The following is a 12,546-nucleotide window of genomic DNA, read 5'->3' as shown; positions in this document are numbered from 1 at the left end:
TAGATTTGTTACTAAGACACGGTTACAGTAGATACTGAATGTAGTGGCCACTTTCTGGAATAAAGTCTGAGAGAGCCATTGCATTAACAGGCGAACAGTATTCTGATAAATGTCTCTAGCAGTTTCAAGGACGTTAGCAGATAAAATAGTAAAAGTAAGTAATAGTTAAATAAGATTCACGCCTTCATTATTATTACACTGTTGCAGCAGATGCTGAAAATAACGACAATTTGCTTGAATAAATTATTACTGTAACTACATTTCATTACTCTTATCATAGTTTCTTAGTTCTTTATAAAGCCAACACATTCACTATTTGAATACTACGATGCCGAAGAGTACTCTAATCAAATCCTATTTCACTCTTACGGCGCGATCTGAAGACAACATGATCAACATAAAATAAAAAATAATAAAAAATAAAGCGTAATTTTTTAAAGCATCGATGAATTCCAGTTGTGGCCTCATCACAATAATACATTAAAATTCTGAAAAAGCCTGACTTTTCACAAATATTGCTAGGGAAAACAGATATCACTAAGTTTTTCATACCTCTCTCCCATACATACAATACAAAAAAGTCGATGGGAGATAAACCTGGAGAATACACTGAATACTGCAATGGTTGTAAGTGACGTTCTTATTTTGAAAGTTCCCCATGGCTCATGATGCGAAGGATTTAGTCATAAGTGCGCCATCGTAAGAACTCAAAAGATCCGTCCGTCATAGAGTCGTCATCTGAGATGGTGCGATATTTCTTGCGAAATGTCAGTAAATGCTTGGACATCAAAAATCCAACAAGTAAACGGATGATAGAACAAGCATTATGTTGACAGCATCAGTGGCCGAATTTCAACGGCCAGAAGTGTACAACTATACCAAGTTATAGCAATTGAAAAGATATCGATTTCTTTTTCCTGCTGCACTTTACATTGAATAAATATCAGTCAATTTATCAAAAATATATCAATACATGATACTTCCATAAAATCAGTTTGCCGATTGATGGCCAACAGCAACAATTGGACTAATTTATTTGTGAACAGAAGCTGTGAACATATAAAGAGGATGCAACGTCAAGTCTGTGTTAGGGCTGAACCTATCAATTTTTTCATCCTTTCGTATTCTTTCACTTCCATCAAAACCACATTGGATTTGAGAGGATAATTCAGAATCATCCTGTAGGTACGCTTGACGCCAGTTTTACAGACAATCATATATAAAAAAACCTTAGTGCGCTTATGCCATTTTTTTAAAAACATAAATTCGGTAAATGAATAACGGAAATATGGTTTGGGAACATTTACATTTGCTAAACCACTGATGACAGTTTGGGTCAAACAAAACAAATCATACCCTGAGAGCCACTTGCTCTTGCTACGTTAGTGAAATACTAGAAATTTTTAGCAATACTAAAAAGCTTACATAGTATTATATGCTTTTGATGATATGCTTGTCCGTCCATAATATTGACTTTCTTGTATGTTATACTCCATTAAATGCACTCCATTCTATACTATACTTGTATGTTATACTCCATTAAATGCAGTCCATTCTATACTATACTTGTATGTTATACTCCATTAAATGCACTCCATTCTACACTATACTTGTATGTTATACTCCATTAAATGCATTCCATTCTACACTATACTTGTATGTTATACTCCATTAAATGCACTCCATTCTATACTATACTTGTATATGTTATACTCCAATAAATGCACTCAATTCTATACTATACTTGTATGTTATACTCCAATAAATGCAGTCCATTCTATACTATACTTGTATGTTATACTCCATTAAATGCACTCCATTCTATACTATACTTGTATGTTATACTCCAATAAATGCAGTCCATTCTATACTATACTTGCATGTTATACTCCATTAAATGCACTCCATTCTATACTATACTTGTATGTTATACTCCATTAAATGCACTCCATTCTATACTATACTTGTATGTTATGCTCTATTAAATGCACTCCATTCTATACTATATTTGTATGTTATACTCCATTAAATGCACTCCATTCTATACTATACTTGTATGTTATACTCCATTAAATGCACTCCATTCTGATAAACTAAAATTCGACTTGTTATTTGATAAGACTAAAAAATATCAGTTGAATGGAATCAGTTTTTCAAAAATTACTCCGTGTACAAATTTTAAAAATGTATATTCAACGAAATAAAAGCAGAAATGAAATCTTTCTTCGTAGTTAACGGTCTAAAGATGCATTTTTTATGTTTAATTTTAAATTTGACATTGGAAAAAACACGCGATGAAATGGTTTGATGGAGCAGTGAAATCAGTTTAAATTTCCTCACACTATTTCAAATATTGTTTCAAATTGAATATCAAATTAAATGTTGAAAAATTCATTCAATTTAGACGAGGGGGGGATTGTACTTTAAGCAAATTTGATAGTTAAAAAAAAATTTCTTACCTTAAGACAGAGTTATAATCCTATTTGCGAAATAATGCTTTCAGGAGATATAGCTGAAATGCATAAAAAAAGTCTGGATTAATTTTTAATTAAGTTCTGGATTTTGAAAAATTGATGATGAATCTTTCTCACTTGTCTTGAAATGCAATGGGGTCAATTCATGTGACGTAAAAGTCACATGTCATGAGCTATTCGCGCATGGCATTTAAGTTTCATCCGCATCGCTTTCGTCGATTAGTCTGCCATTAACGTTCTCCACCGAGTATGAAGCGGATTTTTTTGTTTACATTTGAAGTTATAATTTTTGAGTCATTTTCTTTCCTCTTATTATGTGTTAACAGAAGAAATACTGGTGTGCTGATGGATGCTTCAATGCGAAACACAAGAGTGACTGTCATGATAAAATGTTTTCTTATTTTCCTTTCAACAATCCTGACTTGGGTTGATAGCTTTGGTATAGATTTTTTTTTAAGCCTTCGAAGTCGGTGATATGCTCCGATCATTTTGAAGAATTCATTCAGTGTGTGTCCATTTATTAAATATAGCTGTTCCGGTAATTTGGTAGAAAAACTATTCGAAGAAAAAGAAATCGGTAAGCGATTTGCCATCAAAAACAATCAAACAAAAATATGAGTGCATTTATAATTTACTTTATTCACATTTGATGAAATTTCTGATAATTTTGAATATGCATAGAAGATTTTAAAATGTTTACATGAATATTACATTGCATTTTTCTACAAAATTTTATCTAAATTTAATTAATGTAAGTAAACAAATTCCTGTTGCAAAAATAACAACTGCTATAATGCTAAACTTAGGTGGAAGTGAATAAATTTCTTAAAGATTTATTTAGTAAGTGAATCCTTTACTAACTACTAAAAATCCAATTTTCTTATTGACTGTTATAATATATATATATATAATTGATGTATTTTATTAAAAGTGCTCTTAATTTGATAAATTGAATGCTATATATAGGAAATATATATATATATTTAAGTTTTGAAAACACATTTCATTTAGTTAAGTATATAAATGCAAGAGAATTGATTACTAAGCAAAATTATATGAATTCTGATTTCAGTGAAATGTACTCTGCTTCTTCCCAGACTATTACTTTTTCTGAAATAATCGACAGGATCAGCAATTTGCAAAATGAGCTTTAAGAACTTTAGGATTCTGTAAGAAAGAAAGAAATTCATTTCAAAAAATATTGGACTCTTTTTTTTTTTTTTTTTTTTCTTCTTCTTTTTTTTTTCTATTTCTTTAACATATCAATCTTGAATTATAAAATTCTGTAAAAGCATAAAAGTGTTTCTTTCAACTACTCTTTACATCCTATTTTAATTCTCTCTCTCTCTATATATATATGTTTATCATGACCTTATTCTTGTTTATTAAATTTACTGTATTATATGTTTTTGTTTTATTTTATGATATTCATTCAATGTAATTTTTATCAATGTAACTTTAGCATTAAAAAAATTCATAAATGTTCTGCTTTAAAAGTATATTGGTGATAAAAAAAATGTTGTTTAATATCTAGGATGTTTCTGTTGAATAAAACTGATTTTATCCTTTACATTGACATTCTTGTAATACTGTGTTTATATTATTTCTAAGTGTCTAGAAAAATAGATGTTGATAAATAGTAAATAGTTTTTTTGAATTAGTGAGTGTATTAAAACATCCATTTGATCCTATTTTTCCAAATAATTATCATATATATTTTATCTATATTTTTTTTGTAATGTGTAAATAAAAATTATGAAAATTTGATACAGTTTGTTTTCCTTTAATGATTTCTATAAATTAAAATGAAATAACTGATTCATTAAGTTGCATAGATTTAAAAAAAGGTATCTATGCCTTTTATATTTTATAATTTGAAATTGTAAACATAATTTTTTCAGTATATACTAATTTGAGTTTCATGTTCTTTTCTCTGAGCAAACATAAAACATCAAAGTCTCAATATTAATAAAAATAATTACATAAGAAAAAAAAATGTAATAATTTTATTAGTAAGCTTTAAAATATTAACTTAACTAAGAGTAATAATTATTTTTTAAAAGAACTATATTCATAAGATTCAACATTCAATAATATTTAAATAATATGTAAAAACGAACATATGTAATTTTTCAAAAACACTGCCATAGTCGTTTGTCAAAATGTATCCTTTGGATAAAAAAGGAAGGGATATGGAAAGGAAAAAATAAAGTGGCCCCAAACGAATTAAAAAGCGATGGTAATTAATTATGCAAAAACAATAATTTCATTGAAAATACTAATTAAAATTTTAATATAAAAAATAAAATTATATAACTACGAAAATTTGGATTAAATAATTCAAAATAATATCTTCTTTTTAAAAAATCAGAAGTTTTTCATAATTGATCGGCTAGCGTAATATTTACAAAACGATGGTTTCATCAACGTTATCGACAGACATCACGACATGCGCAGAACGATTGAAAATTGAACAGAAGCGGTTTGTTTGGTACATGACACGTGACCGTGAATTGACCCCATTTGCAATAATGCCAAATTTCATCAAGCTGTGATAAAAACTGCTAGATTATTTCAGATTTCAGATTCAGATTTTCTTAAAATTTTTTGATTAGTAAATGAGCAGCCTGTTTTTAGAAGATAATATAGTTGATTTGCGTGGATCAAAATCACATGAAAGTATAAATGCTCATGACAACAAAATATATATTTGATGATTTATTAGAAAATTATTATATTATAAATTTTTTTTCCATAGACATAAAAATTTTCAAACATTCAATTCAGTTTAATTACGTTAACATTCTGTCCTGGTATCTTTGAAGTACCTCGTAACTCTGAAGCGTGCTGAGCTGACGAGAACGATACCTGAGCTGGTGTCCTCGGTTCAGACCATCAGTGGGGAAGTATTTGATCCACAGAACCAGTGCTGACACAAGTCAAGCCCAAACACACAAGCTATATTTTGTGGATTCAGATTTCGAACATTCCGGCACCAAAGTCAGACCTTGCGATTAGGCCACTTCAACTCCCGCATACACTAATAGTAATTACACATATTTTAGAGAATAAATAATATTTCTGAATGCCGTATAAATAACTTCCCAAAAATCGGTCTTAAATTCGATTTAACTGATTTTCTGAAAAATCAAAACTTGCAGCGCACTGTCAGTAATGAAATACTCAATTAAAATGTGCATATTTATGAAAAAAAAAATATTCGAAAATAACATAAAAAGTCTTTTTAAAGCCCTAAATCTGAATTTGAACGCAAATGATACCTATGATAATTAATAATCATACTTTTGTATGTACCAATAGCAGACAATAAGATATCACAACGAACGTTTATAGAGTATTTTGAAATAGCATTTAATATCAGGGGGGAGGAAATATACATAAAAATAATAATTATTGCTTAGCTCGTCCAAAACGAGTAATAAATAATTAAATACGAGTAATATATAATTTGTCCAGAATATTTCATTCTGAGTCTTTCTTGTATTATTATGGATTAAATGCAAAAATGTAGTTTCTTTTTTTAATTGCACCCAATTTCAAATTGTCAACTCTTCTAACGCTCGATTCTGACTTTGCAAACATACAACGATTCCAAGTATGAAAGCTTTGAATATTTATTAATTTTCATTTCTATCAATAGTTAAATATTGAGCCCAACATCAATAATTAAAAGCTTGAATTTGAATCTAAATAACTTAGGTAAAATGCATGTTTAGAATACAATCGTTTTGTTCTTGAAAAAGTAATTAAACGACTAATTATACGTTAAAAACAAGGCTTATTGCTTTGAGAAATTAAAAGTATAATTTTATAAAATAATTTTTTCCCTAAAAATTTTTTTCAGACTCTTTATAACTCTGAATATATATATATATATATAAAAGATTCTTGATATATCAAAATGATGCTCTATCTAGATTGATGCCTAAGAGGAAGTCCACAAGTACAAAATACTAAACAAGAAGGTATCAATAGTAAATGAGTTGAAAACAAGGAAAACCTTCCAAAAGTTTGATTCCAAACTTGAACCCAAACAATTATGGATAAATCCGGACACTGAGTGAGTGCAATACCCTGCATTTTTCTTTTATTCTTTTAGGCCTCACGCATCCTCTGTTTGTTTTTCTTCGATCCACGCTTTTAAAATCTTTGTTCTTTAACAATAGAAAGGAGACGTTTATTTCCTAAAATAATAAATCGTTTGTATCACATTGTGCCCACTTGTATGAATAGACGTTGGTGGCGACCATTAAATCAATTAGGCGAAGACGGAACGTAGGCCATGGCTATAAAACTTCTTCTGCTAGACCCCATGTTTTCTTTAGATATCTGGAATGATATTTAATGTCTTTGCCGTCCATGGCGACGATTAGGAGTAAGGCAACCACCAGACCACACCGATGATTTGGATATGGGTGTAACTAAACTGAAATGAATCCTCGTTTTCTTTGCTGTACTTCTTTTGTCACGATAATGCAGGCGTGACAACTGCCATAGATGTTGCATAAATTAATAAGTTTTCTGTTAAGTTAAAGTGTCTAGAATTTCCGGTCCAGGCGCTATTTGGAGCAAGCAGGTATTGGAAGAAATTCAAGAAAAAAACATACATAAATAAATAATTTAAATAAAAAAATAACTGCATTCAAAAACAGTGAATAGTTGATCATTCAACAGGTTCCAAAATAATAATAAAAACAATAATATGGAAATAATATTATTTTTATGGAATATATTATTTAATATAATAATAATAATATGGAAATAATATTATTTTTTTATTAATATCCAAAATATTAATTAAAAAATAATAGGGAAAAAAGAACAAAAGACAGCTATTTTATATTGCAATGTATAAAAATTGGACAATTCGAAGGTTTTTAACTAATCTGTTTGAATTCTCTATTCAGATAATATTAAAATATTTTCTGATAATATAAATTATTTTAGTAAATTCAAAATAAAATCTTAATTTTTTTTCATTTATGAATTGATTTCGCTGTTTAAGTACATCTGTTCAATCGTAATTAAATATTATTGATTGATTATTTTACAATATTTAAAGCCCTTAGTTAAAAGGATTTTATGTTGTATAACATATTCAATAAATAAAATCAATAATGTATTTCTTGCTTTTTTTAAACAAAGTTTTGAATATTACTTTCAAATTGTATTATTTCTTTGAATTTTTTAAAAATCAATTTTGGTATACGGAGCGGAATATTCTTTATTTAAATAATTTATTTATGGATTTAATTTTTAAAATCCTTAAAATTGGGAAATTTGGCATTTTAAGATATTAAATACTTTATAAAAAATGGTTTTTGAAAATTTTATTTAATTAAAAATTGATCCATAATTTAATCAATAAATTATAAAACTATTTTTACACCGCATTAAAAATAAAAATATAGTGTTTCAATTAACCACTTTCAAGGCCGTAATAAGTATATTAACCACTATATTCCTCAGTTTTTATATGCAAATATGTAGATTTCCCTATGTTCTCATCAAATGTTTTGATGAAAAATAATTCTGGAGAATTGATTTTCATAACTTGTATCTCAATAAAATATCTTAATTTGTTAACTAACCAAATCTTTTAAGAAATCATATTAATTATATTTAATAAGTTTGATGAATGTCTTTTTTTTTTTAAATACAGAACCCTCTAGAGTATCCAGTTTGCGACTATCCGGCTTCTGTACTATCTGGTCTAGGTTTCTTTTATTGTAATTAAGTTATGCATCACAGAATTTATGTTAAAATGTGAACAGTTTATATCTTTTAACTTACTTTTTCTCTTATAAATTCTTGAAACTCCAGTGCAGTATATAAACATATATAAGTACAGAGCCTTCTATTGTAACTGGGTATGTTACCGGCAACTACTTCTATGGTTCACCGGGCCGCGTTCACATTCTACGTGGCTTGATATAAATGGAGGACTTATTACTCAATAAGAAGTGAGAAAATAAGTAATATAACAGTGAGTTTTTGATATAAAATCTTTGGTTGATAAAGAGATGAGTTCACAGAATTCCGGCCTATCTGGATTTTTGTTATCCGGCCTGTCCTTCCACCACATTAGGCCGGTTACTCGGAAGGGTAGCGTACCTAAATCTCAAAAGTATTTTATTATACAACAAGAAGAAAAAAAAGGCCATTTAGAGAATTAAAGCAAATTTATATCCATGCAATTTTTTCCTTAATATTGTAGCGGATTTGGATGAGCGAGGATAGAAAGTAGGACCTTGTAGTTCGCAGCCCAGTAACATGATCACAATACAAAACCAATTTCACGTGTAGCGTTGCTGTTCACTGGCTTCTAAGCTCTCGCCACAGACTCTCCCTCCAGTGAGTCGAAGGTGAGACGAACGATATGACTGTTGAGTGGTGATGGTTTTATTGTTCATTATCTGTTGATTCTAAAGTGCCTGTACCCATTTGAGTAGCGCCAAGCGTTATGATGAGCGAGGATAGAACGTGGGACCTTGTGGTTCGCAGCCCAGTAATATGACCACAATACAAAACCAATTTCGCGTGTAGCGTTGCTGTTCACTGGCTTCTAAGCTGTCACCACAGACTCCCCCTCCAGTGAGTCGAAGGTGAGACGAACGATATGACTGTTGAGTGGTGATGGTTGTATTGTTCATTATCTGTTGATTCTAAAGTGCCTGTACCCATTTGAGTAGCGCCAAGCGTTATGATGAGCGAGGATAGAAAGTAGGACCTTGTAGTTCGCAGCCCAGTAACATGATCACAATACAAAACCAATGTCGCGTGTAGCGTTGCTGTTCACTGGCTTCTAAGCTGTCACCACAGACTCCCCCTCCAGTGAGTCGAAGGTGAGACGAACGATATGACTGTTGAGTGTTGATGGTTTTATTGTTCATTATCTGTTGATTCTAAAGTGCCTGTACCCATTTGAGTAGCGCCAAGCGTTATGATAAGCGAGGATAGAACGTGGGACCTTGTGGTTCGCAGCCCAGTAATATGACCACAATGCAAAAGCAATTGCTCGTCTAGCGTAGCTGTTCACTGGCTTATAAGCTCTCGCCACAGACTCTTCCTCCAGTGAGTCGAAGGTGAGACGAACGATATGGCTGTTGAGTGGTTGGTTTTATTGTTCATTATCTGTTGATTCTAAAGTGCCTGTACCCATTTGAGTAGCGCCAAGCGTTATGATGAGCGAGGATAGAACGTGGGACCTTGTGGTTCGCAGCCCAGTAATATGACCACAATGCAAAAGCAATTGCTCGTCTAGCGTAGCTGTTCACTGGCTTCTAAGCTGTCACCACAGACTCCCCCTCCAGTGAGTCGAAGGTGAGACGAACGATATGGCTGTTGAGTGGTGATTATTTTGTTGCGCATTACCTGTTGCTTCTAAAGTGCCTGTACCCATTTGAGTAGCGCCATGCGTTATGATAAGCGAGGATAGAGCATGGAACCTTGTGGTTCGCAGCCCAGTAACATTACCACAATACGAAAGCAATTGCTCGTCTAGCGTAGCTGTTAACTGGCTTATAAGCTTTCACCACAATATTAATTTATTTTTCAAAAATTATTTTTGGGCGCAGTTCTGCAATAATGCCTTTTCTTTTAAGTACTTTTCTACAACAGAATAGGGAAATTGTGATTAATTAAAGTGAATAAATAATTCTTGCGGGATCAGGTAAAAATAAGTATTACATTTTTTAGTTAACTAATCTTTCAACATTTTTGAAAATATTGTTTATCATTACATATCATGATTATTATTTTAATTATGATGAATTATTTTTATCATAATTTCTTAACACGATAATATTTTTAGGCTGGTATTTTTTTTCTTCTATAAATTGCATGTGGTAAAAGCTCATTGCGCAATGAAATCATTGATCCCAGGAATATCAATAATCCGAATCTTAAATCCACGGGTTCGTGAAGTCGGAATGGGGATTACACGAACAATGTCGCTGATGGTCAAGGAACTATGAACTGTTATGGTAAACGTCTCCATTAAGACGATCCATAACTGCTATGACAAACGTCTCCATTGAGAGGACCCATAGTTTAAGAAGCACTGAGGCAGAACCGAGTTTATAAAATGAAACCATCGATTGTAAAAGTGACCTGACCCAAGACAGTTGCGACGCTCCTTTCTAGAATGCAACCATTTTCATCAGAGTAGTTATGATAGATAGGATAGTCAACTGCTCATTTTGAATTAAAAAGAAACACCTCTGGATTTCATTTGAATCTTATATCTTTAAAGGAGAAATTTTTATACATATATAAATTTATTTATTTCGTGTATTTCGGAAACGGCTTGAACGACTTGTATCAAATTTTATATTCAGATAAGGTTGTGCTTTTTAAGTTTATCTATATAGGTGTCTTTCCTGACAAAAAAAAAAAAAGATTTTACATACTCACAAAAATATATTTTTTTATAACTAACTATTACAGTCTTTTTATATCTGCTCTCATACTGACAATGCCATATAGCGCCTTCTCGGGCCCGATTTCACCATGTTAAAACTGTGTAAGCTGAAAAATATAAGTAATACAGTAATAAACTGTAAAATGAATACTGTAATACAGCAGATTGTTTCAAATAACATGCTAAACTAAGTGCATTGATGCATTTTTTTTAAATGACCAGTTCATACGTGGCTAAGATTGGAAAATATCCATACGTAATCAGTATGCAATATGTATCTAAATATTTTCTCGCATATACACGATTTTTTCACACACACAAAAAAAAAGAACTGTAGAGTGGAGTTTGGTTTTCCAGATATTTAAAATTAAATGGACTGGAATGTATTTATAAAAATCAACTAATGTTAATTTTTTTAAAAACATTTCATTTTTATAGAGTCATTAACTGAACATTTTAACAATTGTTAATTGAAACTAATTAAAGTGAATGTTATCTTTCATTTTATATCCAAGGAAAGTTGGTCAGATGGCGAGATTAACTGTGACTCTTCCTGTTTTAGACTTCTTATTTCTCTTAGAAAAATAAGAAGTCTAAAAAAAATGAATTAATTATCTTGAGTTGCTCCGGTTTATTTATTTATTAATAAACAATTCTTTTTGAAGTAAAATCAATTGTATTTAATTTTGTTTATTTCCAGAAAAAAAAAATGATTTTTTAAATACTATATTAACTATTTTTTGCGACTCGTCATTCGCTAATTATGTTAATCTTATTACGCCAACCATAATCATATCACAACAAAATAAAGTTGTTGATTTAAATTTAAACAATAGATATATAAATTTTGATTAGTTTGCAATATCTGCAAACTTACGAAATTGAACAACTTATTGCGATTAAAAGTTCTGCCCAAGTTTCATTTTGTGATGTCTTACGAAATTATATAATGGTGGGGCGAGCGACCATTGATAACAAAGCAAGTATTAGAAATAGATATAGTGATTGATGCTGGAGAACTCGTGGCTTTTCTTAGTAGAGAATAAACAGTGAAATTGTGTTTTCGAAAAATCCATCGAAAATAAAAGATGGTGGAATGGACCTTTGATGACATTTCTAAAGGTCATGCGTTTCCAATTAAAACAGAAATTGGCGAAATTGAACCTATGATTGCACTTGCAGTTTAATTGTTTGTTACTCTTGATTATTTTAATTGCATTGGATTAGAATTACTTAATTTTCTAAACTTTTTGTTATTTGCATGGAATAAATTTTTTCAAATCTTGAATTGCAAACATTTTAATACGACTAATGTTGAGAAATCAGAGCCTCCTCGAAAAAAATAGTAAAAACTATAGCAAAGTTATTTTACTTATGTTTCTTTTCCCACTTGCCACTATTTTTAATTAACTAATTTATTATTCTGGTATTTCTATTTATTCTATTGAATTTTCTCCTTGACTTTTATTTACAATTTCTATACAATATTAATAAAATTTAGCTCATCTACTCTTCATAAAAAGAGGACGTTTTAGTTTAGTTATATTAACGTCTCGGTTTAAAGCAACACTAGGGCTATTTTGGGAAGGACCTTGTAATTTTGAATCACTGTCAGATGACGAGGACGCA

The sequence above is a fragment of the Argiope bruennichi genome, chromosome 10 (genome assembly GCF_947563725.1).
Source record: "Argiope bruennichi chromosome 10, qqArgBrue1.1, whole genome shotgun sequence".
Taxonomy (NCBI): Eukaryota; Metazoa; Arthropoda; class Arachnida; order Araneae; family Araneidae; genus Argiope; species Argiope bruennichi.
The sequence above is the reverse complement of the archived record's forward strand: the minus strand, read 5'-3'. Positions refer to the sequence as shown.